Source organism: Hevea brasiliensis, chromosome 6 (genome assembly GCF_030052815.1).
Source record: "Hevea brasiliensis isolate MT/VB/25A 57/8 chromosome 6, ASM3005281v1, whole genome shotgun sequence".
NCBI lineage: Eukaryota > Viridiplantae > Streptophyta > Magnoliopsida > Malpighiales > Euphorbiaceae > Hevea > Hevea brasiliensis.
The window spans coordinates 78,988,199-79,007,403 of NC_079498.1; the positions used below are offsets into that span (position 1 = coordinate 78,988,199).

Consider the following 19,205-nt stretch of genomic DNA (forward strand, 5'->3'; position numbering starts at 1 on the left):
CTCAATTTATAACAGTCAATTAACAATATTACATTTAATCATATCACTCTTACATTAACTTTGAAAATGAAATATAAATATTAATACATATAACAATAAATGTGAAAAGTAAATATATACAATAATTTAAAATGTTAATAATTATCAAAATTTCAGTGGTGTATCATTTGTACCAAAACATTTTATACTTACCATGAAGGCAAAATAATGTTTCTGCAATTAAAATAACAATAGAAACTACATGATTTACTCGCAAACCTAAGCACGTCTAAAACATTCATAAGATACAAATAACAGTAAAAATGAAATGAAATTTAATAACAATAACAATATAACATATGCATAATAATCCAAATGAAAATAAAAGAAAAATAAAAATTTCTTACATTAATATTCTGAGACCTAGCATCAACAAAGGTTCCATCCTTTTTTTTATGTAACTTTTTAAACACCTCCCATGAATTAGGATCAAGGTTTAGTTCTTCAGCCTAAAATTTATATAAATTTAAAATAATAAATCTATTGTTAATATTATGAAATATGTAATAATAGTTAATTAAAGAATTAAAAAGTGGAATGCGATACCATTTTCAGACTGTGCTCCACAGTAAACCTAGAACCACCAGTATGCTTGCTTAAACCAGTGCCTGGACCACCAGTCTCACTACACCGATTTTGAGTAGCAATATGGGATTTAGCAATCCACTCTGGAGTTAACCAGTGTGCCATCCAGCTATCCCATACATCTTGTGCAACACCTATAGGTTTTGTTCCTTTCTTTCGCCAAGTGTATAATTTTTTATTGTACAGGAGAGATGCCACTTTATCCCAAGTATCTTTAATTATGCCATCATCAGTTGCATTCCATTAATGTTTTTTCTAAAAATTAAATATTTTTATTATTAAAATAATTATATCAATAACAGTAAGTATAGATATTTTTGTTAGAAATAAATAACAATTACCATAAATTCCTGCCAGTAAAAGTCATGGGTAGATGGAGAGACATCCTTCCATGTGTAACCAATAGCATCCTGTTGCTCCCTAAAGGTGCTCGTGATATGGGTTGAGATAGTATGACCATTAGGAATGAACCTAAAAAGAAAAAGACTAAAAATTAACATTTTCCATTATATTGAAAACTCAATCCATTGGATTGTTTATGTTAAGAAATAAGACATGCAATGTAAAATAATGTTACTTACTTTTCCCCTACAACTCTGATCATAATTCAATTAGATGGGTATGAGCCAGGAGCAGAACCAATAGAAGCATCTGGAGTACTAGGAAATGATGCTGGCAAACTACTCATATGTCCAGGTGGCAAGTTAGGAAGACCACTTTCATCTATCATTTGTATAAACAACATGTTTCTTTCTCAACTCAAATCAAACACAAATCATTAATAATTAATATCATATACAATAACCATTGTATTTCAACTTACTAAATTAATAGTCATTACATCAAAATTGTAAATGAAAAACAATTAAGCAAGAAATTTTATTAAGTATCTTCATCTTCATCATCATCATCATCTTCTTCTGCTTCCTCCTCTTCTTCTTCTTCTTGGTCTTCTTCTTCCTCAACTACAACAACAGTTTCATTTTCTGGCACATCATCTATGTCAATGAATGAACCATCCACATAAAGCGTACTATCTGTTTCATCCATGTGAACATCAATTTCATGAACTTGAATGCAATCTTCTGGAAATGCTAAATCACTGGATTGTTGTGATATTTCTGAAACCTCCACAATAGGTCGTGCCTTTATTTTGCAAATGGCAAGCCATTTATTCACAGTCCTCTGTAATGTAGGATAGGTTGCATAATACACTTGAGCATCTTGTGTAGCCAAAATAAATGGCTCATATCTGTTAAACGCCCTTCTACTGTTAACTTCAACAAGCTTATATTGTGGATGTACTCTTGTACCATGTTTTGGTGTTGGATCAAACCAAGAGCACTTAAATAATATAGTTCATTTAATTGGTAATGCAGAGTACTCTAATTGCACGATTTCTGTCAGCCGACCATAATACTCAAGATCATTTGCACTATAACTAGAGCCCTTAATGCATACTCCACTATAAATTGTAGACCTACTTGAACCATATCCTTCAGTGTGAAACTTGTATCCATTAACATAATATCCATGAAAGGACTTAACAATATGCAACGGACCTTTTGCAAGGTCTTTAATGATTTGGTTGGTAATGTTTGATGAATGATCATGTGCCTATTGACAAATTATAAGCATTAGCTAATATGTAAGAAAATTTAGTTCTAATAATGGATATAAAGAATGTATATAAACAATTACTCACGTATTTCTCAAACTAAGATGCAAACTCCATTTCAAGTTTTGCATCAACCTTGCTATCTTGAATAAATGGTTGACTTTGCCTTAAGGTATCTTCATAGATTCTTTTAAGAGAAAAAATTGAAGTTAATCTAGCATCAAATGTAAATTGTTTTCATATCTTCATCATTAATAACTTACTTAATGTATGGTTTAACTTCATCGCAATTCAGCAAAATATAGGTGCGAACTGAATGAAATTCTGTACCATCTAATCATCTGGATTTCTCTCGACCAAAAGATCGTTCAGATTGTTTTAATATGGATAGCATCCCTGGATGTTCATATGCTTCAATCCCACATCCATAAACATTTCGGGGCACTTTGTTATGCCTTGTTGAAAGTGTGACTTGAAATAGTGTGCACAAAATGATGTAGCTTCTTCAACCAAATATGCATTGCATATTGAACCTTCAACCTTGGCTTTATTTTTTATATTATTCTTCAACTTTCGAAGATACCTACATTAAAGAATACGTAATTAATAGATACATTAAATAAGTTTTATATGATTTTATATAGTTATTATTACTTACCTCTCAAATGGATATGTCACACCCTACCCCTCCGTAAGGCATGGCATGATCCCGTAGTATACCTAATGAATTACCAAACTCCGTCTACTGATAACCCATTAAATACACTACAAGGGATTTTAAACCTTTTCTTACTTCTTTTTACAGTGGTGAGCACAATTGACAGGTGTTAAAAAAGTTTTTAACTGAAGTGAAACCAAATAACACATTTGAAGTATTAATAATTACTGTAAAAATTTTGGCAGAGTGCCATCTGTATTTTGATTAAAACAATTCTTCAAAAACCTATAAAAAGCACTTCCAATAAGTTTGTTTAATCCCCAAACTCCAATAAATTTGTTCAACACAATAAATTTCTCAACATTATCAACTCAGTTCAATAATCAATTTTCCAGTGTTTCCAAAAGCTGAGATAAGATAAGTATATCACAATACTTTTACAAGCCAAAATAGTTTATCGCTTTAGTTTACAACTGCTCAAGACCAAGTACAATATATACATATAGTGCACATACATTACAATAAAAACTACAAAATATGGTATACTTGATATACCCGGCAAAATCTCAAAATGTGGCACAAGCAGCCTACTCTGCTGCTCTGTCCATCTGTCTACCTGCGACAGCAATGAAAAAGCTATCCCTAAGTAAAATTTACTCAGTGGTGCACAATAACAATTTAAAATGTAGTATATAAAACTTTTATTGACAATTTACAATTCAAATAATTCACAATTTTATGTCACAATTTTCAAAGCTCATATAACACAAATTTGATCAAATAATTGAATAACACAGTGTTGCCAATCAATAACACAACTTAGGTCATGACACAAAATATTTCGAACATGCCGTGTTGTACACCACGACAAGACATACTCACCCCATTAATCGAAATCAATAAGGGAGGTGGCTAGCTAGCTAATGAGTACTCATCCAAACTCACCTCAGACTGGCAAGCCAGAGAGGGAGGAAAATAATCAAATATCAAACTCAACCCCACAAGTGGAGGAGGAACAGAGTAAGGACTGCCATGCCAAGTGTGAACCAAAAATAATTTCAAATTATATTATTCAAATATTTCATGCAAAACATAATCAATTTCCAAAGTTAATTTTCCATTCACAAAGTAGGCAACACAATAATTTTCAATAAAATTCCCAAAGCCAAAACAATAAAAAATTATTCATAACTCATTTTTCCAAATAAAATTTCTAGTAAAAGCAGTGAATATAAAAATATTATGCACAGACCTCGGATGAGTTGCCTCTTGGCCTTGACTCAATGTTCCTTATGTTCTTCAATATTCTTTTCAACTGAAACACACAATTTAAAGTGTTTCAGTACTCAGTTAAATTGTTTCTAATCATAACGCTCTATAATTAAATTTTATTGATACTACTCCTTTCATTAGTCAATCTATAATGTTGACCCTTGATGCACTCTAGGTAAATTAGGTTTAATATTACCAATATGTCACATTTTGCATTTTAATATGCTACTAATATAGTGCAATTTACCATTATTACAAGTTGGCATTCATTGCCATATTATTTCAAGCATCATTGTATATAAATGTTAAGTTCTCAATTTTTGTGTGTCAGATTGGTCTAGCTTAAAGTCCTATTTCTCTTGGTTTTTAGCTTCTAGTCAAAGAAGCAAAATTATAGCTCTGTCTTATTGCATTTAGGGCAAAATTCAGGTCATTCTGAGTTGTATAGACCAAGATATGGTCAATTTATCAAAGCTGGACAGATTGCACGAAAATGATAACTTTAGGTCATTTTTAGGTCATTTCTAGTTCTGGCAGTTTTTATACCCGAACTTGTGCAAGCTATTTGACTTGATTATGGTCATTTCTGGGTTTTGGTGTCTTCATAAGAGTTGTAGCTCTAGGTCTAATCTATTCATGGTAAAAATTTCAGGTCATTTGGACCTGTTTTGAGTGAGTTATGGCTAAAACACTAACTACTGCCCAAATGATCAATTATCAGGCTTTCAAGTCACTAATTCGGATTTGGTCATTTTTCAAGTCACTTTCTGGACAAAATTTAGGTAGACTTTCTTCATGAAAGTTGACACAATTTGTGCTTAGTTTCACCTCCAATTGGCCTCATACCAATTGGAGTCACACACTTAGGGTTATAGCCTCATTTGCACACTGCCCTCTACATACCTTTCAAGCACCAAACCAACACACATTCACCAATTACCTCCTCACTTCTCCATACCATTCTGTATTTGGCACTAACCAAAACCATTCAATTCTCTACATTATAGGTCAACTTGGACAGAATATAACCACTTCAAAATACACCAAATGCAGTCACAATTCATAAAGTTCAATCCCAACAATATATACACATAAATACTTCTAATTGTCACACATACTTCCATATACAATTTGCCTACCTTATCACTATTATCCACACACATATATGCTGCCATTTTTTGTATAATATTTCAACAATATTTCATGAACTTAAACACTTCAATCTTCATCATAAGGCTACCACAAATTTACACATACACATCCATTTCCATTTTCACTTTTCAAGCTTAACATTCAAACTTCACACATGGAATTCAACTTCAACACAATTAAACATTTAAATCAACATCCCAAACTACCATTTACATGCAAAAAATAAGCTATACATGGTGAGGTTCCATGGCTGCCGAAATGCTCCATCACCAACAATTCATCAAATTTCAAACTTCTTCCATAATTCAACTGCCCACAACCTTAGTTACACTTTTAATGAAACAAGAATTGAAAATAACCACTTACGTCTTTTGGACATCCTCAAAACTCCATCAAAACTTATCTTTCTTGCTCCAAGTATGCTGCCCAAGGTATGGTGGTCAAGTTTAATGAAGGGAGCTAGTGTAAAGGATGGCTAAATCAATGGTGGATTTAAGCTTAATGATGGATGGCCATGGAGGTTTCCATGGGAGAAAAAATTCGGCCAAGGTGAGCTTGTGAGGAAGAAAAAAACAATTGATCCTACACCTATCCCACTTCACTCTTTAGGTGTCCCAAATGTGATTTTAGTGGAGCACTAATATAGGTTAATGATTTAATAATCCAAAGTTTCCAATTTCTCACATTTTCCTCATATCTTTTACTATTTAGATTATATACCACCATTTTAATTTTCATGATATTTTCAAGGTTTACTATCATTTATTTTTAATGGACATTTAGGTCAACAGGCAACTCGGGATGTCAAATGACCACAATGCCCTTATTCGGGTTGCATTCTCGATTTTTCAGTAACACCGAGTTCTGTCGTTTTCTCGATTTCTCATTTTTCCTTGTACTAATTAATTAATTTTTCTTTAATATTTCTAATAATATTTATACTTCAATAAGTCTTTAATTATGTCTCGAAACTAAATTTCGAGGGTTCCCTGCAGTCCTGGGGTCGGCTATTGCCTGCGCCGTAACTTCCCTGTGCAGTCACCCATCGCTGCGGTGCTGGCTCGTTTAACTTGGTTACATTTCATTGCTATTATTTTTTCTTTATTTTTCTTGTATTTTCCTTTCTTGTATTTTATTATTTTATGTCTCCTCACTAACTTTTAAAAGTAGTTCTAGGCATCCTAGCTGTCCAAACAACACTGGTTACCAGAACAGTAGAACGCCTACCGAACATAGGGGTGTTACAATTCTCTCCCCCTTAAAATAAATTTCGTCCGCGAAATTTACCCAATAGCCGTCTTACAATAGTCATACGTTTATTTTCTCCTTTCTATATAATCGTATAATCTTCTTTCCTTTGAATTTGTATAAGACTTTTAACAATCTAATACAACATTTAATTTATTTGTATAACACCAATCTTCTCTTACTATTGTTCTGTCTAATATTTCTGTTCATGTTTCCTTATTGAATGACCATTGAGGTCATATTAAAATTATTTATCTATCATTGGTCCTCTGACCATTCTAGTTAACAATCATACTCATATTCGTAACATTTCTTTGTTACATCTGAATCAACTGTTCAAATTTTTACTTCCACAACTCCTTTATCTATCGATTTTCAATAATTTATCGTATTTTAGGAAATGTCTTTCGCTAACAAACTCTTCCAAAACTAATTCCAAAAAGACTAGTCACTAACATATCAAAATTTATTTTTTTATACGAGGGATAACAGGAAGGCAAACAATGCTGGCATTAACATAAAAGTATGCAGATCCCGGGTCAAACAATACATATATATATCTTAGTTCAAAATTGAGAAAGTACCAGCAACAAGGCCAGAAGTCTCAGCCTCTTCCTTCTGCCGTATGGTGTATATTCTAGCTGAAGCATCACCTTGTTCTGGCTGATTCACAGTACTCTGACTTCCAGGTGTACTACCCTTACCTCTACCTCTGCCTCTACTAACTGATGGTGAACTCCTTGGGGTAGAAACTTGGGTTGATCCCTTTGATGTAGTAAATGATCCATAACGGCGTGGATTTATACAATCCTTAGCTAAATGACTAGTCTCTCCACAATTAAAACTTGCTCCTATGGCTCTATAACATACCCCACTATATGATTTACCACAAGTTTCACAAAGTTGATCTGACAGCGTGTTTCTGGGTTTCTGCTGAGTTTGCTGATCCGATCGGGGTGGTTTCTGTCAAGAAGATCTATCTCTACCCGATTTGCGTGAGCTAGATCCTCCAAAATGCTTTCTCTTTCCTGACCCACTATTAGGAACTTGATCAGTAGTCTTTCTAATTTTCTTTTTTTCTTCTGTACCCTTTGTAACTATTTCTTCATTCTTAATTCTTTCCAGTTCCAAGGCTCGCGATATTAGCTCTGAGAAATTCTGGTGTCGAAATCCCATAACTTACATTCTTAGACTAGGCCTTAACCCAGTCTTAAAACGTTTCCATTTGTCTCTAGGAGTGGTAAGCAGGCTTCCTGTATAATGACTCAATCGAGAGAAGTTTCTCTCATATTCTGCCACTGTTCTGTTCCTTTGTTTCAGGCTTAAGAACTCCTATAGCTTCTGGTCCAAATAGGCATCTGGGACATATTTTTGTCTGAACTCTCTGAGAAAGTCGTCCCATGTCAGCACTGGGGGTTCCACCAAACTATGAGGAATGGTTTTCCACCAGTCATATGCGTCTCCCTGTAGTAGTGATACCGAATACTCAAATCTGAACTCCTCTGTACAATGTAGTTTCTTGAACACCCTATCCATTCTCTCTAACCATTGTTCTGTTTGAGGATCTACTGTCCCCTTGAACTCAGTAGCCCCATATTTAATCAGCTTGTCATACTGCCTAGCTAAAGACTATGGTTGTACCACTGGTGTTTGTAGTGGGACTTGAGTAAGCATCTTACCAGCCATCTGTTGGAACATTGCAGCCATCTGCTGAACAAACTAAGCAGGAAACTGTAGTACTGAGGCGGCTGGTGCGATTGATCCACTCACATTGTGTAGGGTTGGGACATCCCCTTGTACCTTAGCCTCTATTGATTGATCGACTGAACGATCTCCTTCTTCCATAGTCAATTTGAGGATATTTTACCTCCTGAACAAATAACACAAGGAGATTTCCTCCTGTTAGTTCATATTTATAATGTAATGTACTGTATGTATCAAACAATGACATTGAGCAGTTGTACTATATAGAAAGAATATTCAAATTACAAGTAAAAACAGAATTTAAAAAGTAGCTCTGATACCACTAAAACATGTCACACCCTACCTCTCCGTAAGGCATAGCATGATCCCGTAGTATACTTAATGAATTACCAAACTCCGTCTACTGATAACCCATTAAATACACTACAAGGGATTTTACACATTTTCTTACTTCTTTTTACAGTGGTGAGCACTATTGACAGGTGTTAAAAAATTTTTTAACTGAAGTGAAACCAAATAACACATTTGAAATATTAATAATTCTATAAAAATTTTGGCAGAGTATCATCTATATTTTGATTAAAATAGTTTCAAAAACCTGTAAAAAGTACTTCCAATAAGTTTGTTCAATCCCCAAACTCCAATAAATTTGTTCAACACAATAAATTTCTCAACATTATCAACTCAGTTCAACAATCAATTTTCCAATGTTTCCAAAAGCTGAGATAAGATAAGTATATCACAATACTTTTATAGGCCAAAATAGTTTACCATTTTAGTTTACAACTACTCAAGACCAAGTACAATATATACATACAGTGTACATACATTACAATAAAAACTACAAAATATGGTATACTCGATATACTCGGCGAAATCTCAAAATGTGACACAAGCAGCCTACTCTACTGCTCCGTCCATCTGTCTACCTGCAACAGCAATGAAAAAGCTATCGCTGAGTAAAATTTACTCAATGGTGCACAATAACAATTTAAAATGCGGTATATAAAACTTTTATTGACAATTTACAATTCAAATAATTCACAATTTCATGTCACAATTTTCAAAACTCATATAACACAAATTTGATCAAATAATTGAATAACACAGTGTTGCCAATCAATAACACAACTTAGGTCATGACACAAAATATTCCGAACATGTCGTGTTATACACCACGACAAGACATACCCCATTAATCGAAATCAATGAGGGAGGTGGCTAGCTAGCTAATGAGTACTCATCCAAACTCACCTCAGACTGATAAGCCAGAGAGGGAGAAAAATAATTAAATATCAAACTCAACCTCACAAGTGGAGGAGGAACAGAGTAAGGGACTGCCATGCCAAGTGTGAACCAAAAACAATTTCAAATCATATTATTCAAATTTTTCATGCAAAACATAATCAATTTCCAAAGTCAATTTTCAATTCACAAAGTAGGCAACACAATAATTTCCAATAAAATTCCCAAAGCCAAAACAATAAAAAATTATTCATAACTCATTTCTCCAAATAAAATTTCTAGTAAAAGTAGTGAATATAAAAATATTGTGCACAGACCTCGGATGAGTCGCCTTTTGGCCTTGACTCAATGTTCCTTATGCTCTTCAACATTCTTTTCAACTGAAACACACAATTTAAAGTGTTTCAGTACTCAGTTAAATTGTTTCTAATCATAATGTTCCATAATTAAATTTTATTGATACTACTCCTTTCATTAGTCAACCTATAATATTGACCCTTGATATACTCTAGGTGAATTAGGTTTGATGTTACCAATATGTCACATTTTGCATTTCAATATGCTATCAATATAGTGCAATTTACCATTATTACAAGTTGGCATTCATTGCCACATTATTTCAAACATCATTGTATGTAAATGTTAAGTTCTCAATTTTTGTGTGCTAGATTAGTCTAGCTTAAAGTCCTATTTCTCTTGGTTTTTAGCTTCTAGTGAAAGAAGCAAAATTGTAGCTCTATGTCTTATTGCACTCGGAGCAAAATTTCAAGTCATTCTGAGTTGTATAGGCCAAGATATGGTCAATTTACCAAAGCTGAACAGATTGCACTAAAATGGTAACTTTATGTCATTTTTAGGTCATTTTTGGTTTTGGCAATCTTTATACCCGAACTTGTGCAAGCTATTTGACTTGCTTATGGTCATTTTGAGTTTTGGTGTCTTCATAAGAGTTGTATCTCTAGGTCTAATCTATTCATGGTAAAAATTTCAGGTCATTTGGACCTGTTTTGAGTGAGTTATGGCCAAAACACTAACTGCTGCCCAAATGGTCAATTTTCAGGCTTTCAAGTCACTAATCCGGATTTAGTCATTTCTCAAGTCACTTTCTGAATAGAATTTAGGTAGACTTTCTTCATGAAAGTTGGCACATTTTGTGCCTAGTTTCACCTCCAATTGGCCTCATACCAATTGGAGTCACACACTTAGGGTTATAGGCTCATTTGCACACTGTCCTCTATATGCCTTTCAAGCACCAAACCAACACACATTCACCAACTACCTCCTCACTTCTCCATACCATTCTGCATTTGGCACTAACCAAAACCATTCAATTCTCTACATTATAGGTCAACTTAGATAGAATATAACCACTTCAAAATACACCAAATGCAGTCACAATTCACAAAGTTCAATCCCAACAATATATACACATAAATACTTCTAATTGTCACACATACTTCCATTAACAATTTGCCTACCTTATCACTATTATCCACACACATATATGCTGCCATTTTTTGTACAATATTTCAACAATATTTCATGAACTTAAACACTTCAATCTTCATCATAAGGTTGCCACAAATTTACACATATGCATCCATTTCCATTTTCACTTTTCAAGCTTAACATTTAAATTTCACACATGGAATTCAACTTCAATACAATTAAACATTTAAATCAACATCCCAAACTACCATTTACATGCAAAAAATAAGCTATACATGGTGAGGTTCCATGGCTGCCGAAATGCTTCATCACCAACAATTCATCAAACTTCAAACTTCTTCCATAATTCAACTACCCACAACCTTAGTTACACTTTTAATGAAACAAGAATTGAAAAAAACCACTTACCTCTTTTGGACTTCCTCAAAACTCCACCAAAACTTATCTTTCTTGCTCCAAGTATGCTGCCCAAGGTATGGTGGTCAAGTTTAATGAAGGGAGCTAGTGTAAAGGATGGCTAAATCAATGGTGGATTTAAGCTTAATGGTGGACGGCCATGGAGGTTTCCATAGGAGAAAAAATTTGGCCAAGGTGAGCTTGTGAGGAAGAAGAAAACAATTGATCCTACACCTATCCCACTTCACTCTTTAGGTGTCCCAAATGTGATTTTAGTGGAACACTAATGTAGGTTAATGATTTAATAATCCAAAGTTTCCAATTTTTCACATTTTCCTCATATCTTTTACTATTTAGATTATATACCACCATTTTAATTTTCATGATATTTTCAAGGTTGACTATCATTTATTTTTAATGGACATTTAGGTCAAAAGGCAACTCGGGATGTCAAATGAACACAATGCCCCTATTCGGGTTGTATTCCCGATTTTTCGGTAACACCGAATTTCGTCATTTTCTTGATTTCTCGTTTTTCTTTGTACTAATTAATTAATTTTTCTTTGATATTTCTAATGATATTTATACTTTAATAAGTCTTTAATTATATCTCGAAACTAAATTCCGAGGGTTCTCTGCAGTCTTGGGGTCAGCTATTGCCTGTGCCGTAACTTTCCCGTGCAGTCACCCATCGCTGCGGTGCTGGCTCGTTTAACTTGGTTACATTTCATTGCTATTATTTTTCCTTTATTTTTCTTGTATTTTCCTTTCTTGTATTTCATTATTTTATGTCTCCTCACTAACTTTTAAATATAGTTCTAGGCATCCTAGCTGTCCAGACAACACTGGTCACCGGAACAGTAGAATGCACTATCGAACATAGGGGTGTTATAGGATACATCCATCGATACTGAACTGGGCCCGCTATACGTGCTTCATAAGCCAAATGGATTGGAAGATGTTCCGTAGAGTCAAAGAAGCTTAGAGGAAAAACATGCTCAAGCTTACACAAAATAAAAGGAATATTTTTTTCCAGACGTCTCATATTTTCTTTTGTTATCATATTAGAAGTGAGATCTTTAAAGAAAAGACTTAATTCTGTCAATGACCACCACACATTTCCTAGAAGTAACTCTCGAAATGCTATGGGTATTAGTCGTTGCATAAAGACATGACAATCATGACTCTTCATGCTGAATAATTTAAGCTTGTTCATATCAACACATCTTCCCATGTTAGATATATCCATCTGGAAACCTCAATTCTTTCACCCACTTACACAACACTTCTTTTGCATTCTTGTCTAGAGTGTAAGGAGCTTTAGGAAATTTCTTGGTATTTTCATTCTAATGTAACTGTAGACGGTGGCAAAATACTTTTAAATCTGCTCTAGACTTTGCATTGTCCTTCATTTTCCCCTGGACATTCATAACAGTATTGAAAATATCATCAAACACATTTTTTTCTATGTGCATTACATCAAGATTATGCCTAATGAGATTTATTTTCCAGTAAGGCAAGTCCCAAAATATACTTCTTTTCTTCCACCCACATCCGTAATTCTTAGAAATTCTAGCATTAACTCCTTCTGAATCAACTTCTGTAACTTTTTGGAGTCCCAAATCCTCTATCTCCTTAAATATTTGTTCACCCAACTGTTCCGTTGTTACTATCTTTTGTACTGTTTGACCCTTCCTAAACCACCTTTTATTCCTTCTAAATGGATGATCTAGTGGTAAAAACTTCCGATGATTGTCAAACCATGAGGTCTTTCCACCACTAGTTAAAGTAAAAGCATCTGAGTCCTTCTTACAATAAGGATAAGCTAACTTCCTCGTTGTGCTCCAACCTGACAACATTGAGTATGCAGGAAAATCACTTATTGTCCACATTAATGCAACTCGCATATGAAAATTCTTCTTACTAGATACATCATATGTTTGGACTCCCACCCCCCACAAATCTTTCAACTCATCAATAAGAGGTTATAAGAACACATTCAACTTCTGTTTAGGGTTTTTCGGGCCAGGCACAATCACAGATAAGAACATGTACTCATCCTTCATGCACATCCACGGTGGCAAGTTGTACGGCATAACTATCATAGGCCATGAAGAGTATTATTGGCCTGATTGCCCAAATGGTTGAAACCCATCAGTGCACAAACCTAATATGACATTTCTTGTTTCGCATGCAAAACTTTGATGCATCTGATCAAAATGCTTCCAAGCAGGAGAGTCTGAGCAATGAGACATGACACTATCTTCTCCATGCTCAACAAGCCACCTCATATACTTTGCTGTGGCATCGGATGCATACAACCTTTGTAGACGTGGAGTTAGAGGAAAGTAGTACATCTTCTTATAAGAGACATTTGTTTCTCGCCTGGAAGGTCCATGTCTTGATCTTTTGAATCGTGGGTGTCCACAGAACTTATAATTATTCAATTCACTCTCTCCATGCCAATAAATCATGCAACCATTAATGCAGCAATCAATCTTTTCTATTGGTAAGCCCAATCCTCGCATTAGTTTTTTCGTATTGTAGAAGCTATCTGTCATTATATTATCAGCTGGCATCAATTCTGATAGAAATTGACATAACTCATCATATAACCTTTCAAAAAAATGGTGTTCTGCCTTTAGATTCAGAAGTCGAGCAATGGCAAGCAACTGTGAATGGCCGTAGGGATTTCCCAGCCATACTTCCTGCTCTGATGCTCTGAGCATATCATAAAGATGTTGTGCTACTGCGGTTGGGTTCTCCTCGAAGTTCAGATCATAAGAAGGCCCAGCAATATCATAAACCATTGACTAAAATTCATTGTGAGATTGGGGCTCTTAAGTTTTAGGCTCAACATTTTGTATAAATACTTCTTCTTGAGAAACATTCTGTACGTTTTGATGTTGCACATAAGTTTCCCCATGGTTATACCAATGATAATAATTTTCTACAAAACAGTATGTCCCGAGATGTACTTTAACTGTAATCTCATCCAGAAAATTCCTATTCCGACACTTGCGATGATTACATGGACATCTTATCTTTTCACCATCCATGTACTGTGGATGCCTTTTAGCAAACTCCACAAATTGCTCAACTCCAACTATAAACCTAGGATTTAAGAACCCATTTTCCAATCTAGCATACATCCATTGTCGATCCGAATTCATATTTAATGTCTCTGACAGATTGCTAATAATGACACTCGTATTAGCACTTATGTAATGATACTAAAATCAATGTTTATCATTTCATTTAAAATTACTTATTAAATATATATAATTTCTCATTAAATATTTTAAAAATTAAAAAGTTCCTAAATTAGTAGCCTTAATTTTTCACAACTAATTTGAAAGGGTATGGCCCTAACCATTCGAAAATGCATTGTCTATACAACTACAAACGAACACTTTTACCATGTAAATGTAGAAATTTCGGCAGCATCTCCCCTAGGTTCTCCAATTGCACGATATGAAAAATGTCCTATTCCATTTAAGATTATTAAATGAAATATCACATTTCTATATATGCAATAAGAGAACATAATGAGATACTACTAAATTTCTACTTATGCATAAGTAAAGAAGCATCCATTTGCAGATATCGAATATAGACATTGCATTTCCAAACTGTCCTTAAGGACAATTCGGTAAAAGCTCACCCTCCAGTGAGCATATCACCGAACGGTAATCTATGGCTAAATGAAATTAGATTTACTTCAATTTTTTTTTACGTAATGTTAATATGTATGTTATATCATAGACATATATGAATATTTATCTAACAAAATTTTGACAGCATTTCAACTATTCCAGAACGTATAAAAACCTCTGCATTAGGCTAATTTTACATTCTTGAAATGGAAAAAAAAAAAAATACACTTCTAACACTTCCACCTTATACCACCCAAACTACAACACAATTCAAACAAACCCAATCACTTCAAATAAAGTTATTCATATCAATAGGAGCAATAAAGCCACTGTTGTAATAGGGATGCTCATCAATAATAGTTATGCATATAATCATATCATCAATAATACCTTGATTGGCTACATTGTTGTCGCTGGTAGATATGCACGGATTCATCACCTACATCCCTAGCAACAATCCTAAAAATGAAATCAATTTGAAGCTCGGATTAGGGATAGATCATTTCACAATTTAATATTCATAATATAGTGAAATTTACACAAATTAAAGATGATAAAAAAAGCTTATATTAAATTCATATTGTGCATATAAGAAAAAGGTAATAAATGAGTCATATTCAAGTTATTTCAAAGAAAATCACACACACACATATATATACACACACACATTTTATTAAATAATATAAATTTCATTCAAAAAAAATCAATTAAAATAAAATAAATTAAATCAAACACTAAGCATATAAAGGACAATAAAGATTCTTAATTAAGTTAGTTAAGAAAATATTTTTTTAGCAGTAATTTCAATAATAACATTAAATAAATTATAAACTATTAATAACACTTAAATTCGCAAAAGATTAAATATTTAAGAAGTCAGTTTAAACCCAAGCTATAGCAAAAGATTAAATAGATTTAGTTTACAAAATAAAGATATAATAATATTTTATTTTAATAATTATAACATTTAATTATATATATATATATATATATATTTATAATTTTAATAAATTAAATTATTTTTAAGTACTTTCTAATTAAACACTTAAATTATTCATAAGTTATTTTTATTTAATTTTATTAAATAATTAATTTTTAATTCAAATTAAAAAATATATTTTAAATAAAAAATTAAAAATAAATAATTAAATCAAACGTCTTCTAACATAAAATAAGCACGCGTGGGCCCTGATTCTGAAATTGCAAATGATTTATGATGGATTGGATTTGGATCCCATCCAGTCTTCTTAAGTGGGCCTATTAGATTATAATTATAATTACATTATAATTAGTGTTGCAAGTTAGATTAATATATTAAGCATATAATCTCAATCATAGTATTAGTATGTGCACATATATATATATATATATATATATGTATATATATATATAATCTCAACCATTCACATTCAACCATCAGACTAAAATTTAACATTTCATTCATGACCATCTAATACTTACTATTTTTTTTTTCCAATTAAGTATTTATAAAGCTAATAACCTTATAAAAGAATAACTTTATATATTAGCTAACTCAAACTTATCACTTAGTCTACCCAATTTCACTTGATATATATTATTTAACAGAAAGTTTAAATAGAATTCAAGTTTTTATTCTAAGAATCTCAACACAAATTAAATTAGCAAATTAATCTAATAATCAAAATATATTTAACGAAAATCTGGCAACATCTTCCCTGTAACTGAGAGGTTTCCCTTGCTAAAAATTAATAGTTCACAATAGATATAAACATAGCCCATCAATAGGTGTCAGCCTATCGAATTTTTTTTTTTTTTCAATACCATCCTCCCTTTTTCAGGCGAGTGATGGACAACGTGTAAAAGGACAACGTGTATACATTTTTTATTATTCACAATGGACTGGCAAATCTTAACATTTACAATAAAGTCACTGAATTAACAACTTAAGTTGAAGGAAATTCCATTTCTAACAGTGACACTGACCCCAATTACCCAGCAAGTAAACCATACTAGGATAATAGATTTGCAAATTGGCATCATGAATTTGATATATCCAAAGAGGCTTACATCCAGCAATAAATGGTTCAATAAAATTCAATCCTTTCAAAAGAAGAAGGAAAATTACATAATCGATCAATCAATTGGAACAGCTAATGATTTAAAAGTAAACCTATAAAGAAAATAAGTTACTTGACAGTTTAGAACACCTATCAATCACTATTAGGGTCAAATTCCACCAAAATTTGTAGTAATCTATGTGCAAATAAAAAGTTAATGAAATTTTCCAAGACAAATTTCTTTCCGTAATCTAAAATGCCAGTTAGCAAATTACTAAAGGGTCAAAATTTGAACTGCATATTCAATAATGCGCTTCCAGAAGAAGACAAGAAACCCATAAATCAGCATCCCATAACTGGACCATAAAAACAAACTAAGATCCATAATCACCCAAATATTCCAAAACCAAGACCGCCCAATTCCAAACATCAACCAATCAGCTGGTTCAATTTTCTCATCATAAATTTCCCACAGGCAGACGATACCCATTAGAAAAAATGAAAAAAATAGAAGGATATAAAGGCAAATCAATCCACCAAAACAAACAAATCCCACAATTCTCCTGCGATAATTCCCTCCAACAAAATTCCAACTCCAAAAAAAAAAGAAAAAAAAAATCTGCGGCCCAAATTTACGATAATAATAATAATAATAATAATAATCTTACCTGAGGAAAAACAAAGACCCAAATGGCGAAATGGGAAGCTGTATCCTTGATTTGATGAGATGAAAACCCAAAAAAAAAAACCCTTTACAAGTCAAAGAAAGCAAATGAGAAAAAGCATAGAGAAGAGTGTCAAAGAGAGATTTTTATATAAGAGAGGCGAAAGGAATGTTGGAAACGAAGAGAAGAAAGAGAGAGTGAATGAAGAATGGAGCCCAATGAACACTGGTCAAACCTACCAAAACCCGGATTTAATTTTAACCCATTAATTTATTATTTTTTCTTGTCTTCGAACCCACACAAGTGCATTTCTCATTCCTTTTTCTCTTTTTTGCCCCCTATTTTCATCCCTTTGCCACTCACGTTGCTACCCCATTTTCTCGTTTAACATTTATTTTCTAAATAATTTTTAATTATTAATTCTAGTCCGAAAATTAATTTTGAAAAAAGTTTGAATACCCATATAATCAAACAAGAAGGGCTTATATATATATAATTTTAATCAATATTTGAAATAAAAAAATTTTAATTATTTTTTATTTTTATCATTTATTAATAAATTATAAAAACTATAAAATTATATAATTTTTTATATTCATTTTGTAATTGTTATGATATTATGGATAACAAAAATTCATTATATTAAATTTGTGACAAAATAATTTATGCCGTCACAAATTTATGACGGAACAGATTTTCTATCACAATTTTTTTACGAACAATCATTTTCCGTCGCGAATTTGTGAAGAAAAATCTCATCCGTAAAAAATTTATGATGAATTAACCTATCCGTCACAAATTTGTGACGGCATAAAATATTCTGTCACAAATTTTTTATGGCAACTTTTCTCCGTCACAAATTAGTGACAGATAAATTTATCTATCACAAATTAGTGACGGATTAGAGACAGAATAGTTCGTCCGTCAATAATTAAAATATTAAAAAAATATCTAAAAAATTTATGATGGATATTTCATCACAAATTCATCTACTATTGAAATCTGTCAAAATTTCGTCTCTAATTTGTGATGGAATATTTCCGTCACAAAAAATTTGTCACAAAAATTTATTTTTCTTGTAGTCTCCATGCGCTGAAGGTAGGCAAAGATGGGGTCTATCGGTGGTGGAGTGTAGGGAGGCACTCGAGCTGGGGACTCATGGTGGAGTGGTTCTTGGGCTTCTTCTTGTGGCTGTGATGGTTCTCTAGGTTCTGCTTGTGCTTCGTTTGTCCTGAGGATGACATTCCCTTTGGCATCTATCAGGTAGCATGTGTTGTTAACCTTCTTGCATATCCCTATGGATATGCAGATGGTCTGGTCAATCCTGGAGGTGCCCGGGATGGAGCGCAGCCTATGATGACCTAGAACGGATCCGAAGTGGAGCGTGATGGCTGTGATGAGGCCCCCAAGAAGAATCCTGTGCTACAATGCTGCCCAGTGATCATATACCAGAGGAAGAAGAGCTCATTGGCATTCACC

The 19,205-nt window shown here is 33.0% G+C and overlaps 1 long non-coding RNA gene across 1 annotated transcript; it reads right to left on the bottom strand.

Annotated features, from left to right (window-relative positions):
- Nucleotides 1-3,299: 3,299 nt before the first annotated feature.
- Nucleotides 3,300-17,945, bottom strand: LOC110657287 (uncharacterized). Its single transcript, XR_009149630.1, has 3 exons — nucleotides 17,730-17,945; nucleotides 15,413-15,481; nucleotides 3,300-3,516 (listed from the first exon to the last, which is right to left on the bottom strand). It is a non-coding gene; the product is annotated as an uncharacterized LOC110657287 (long non-coding RNA).
- Nucleotides 17,946-19,205: the final 1,260 nt, after the last annotated feature.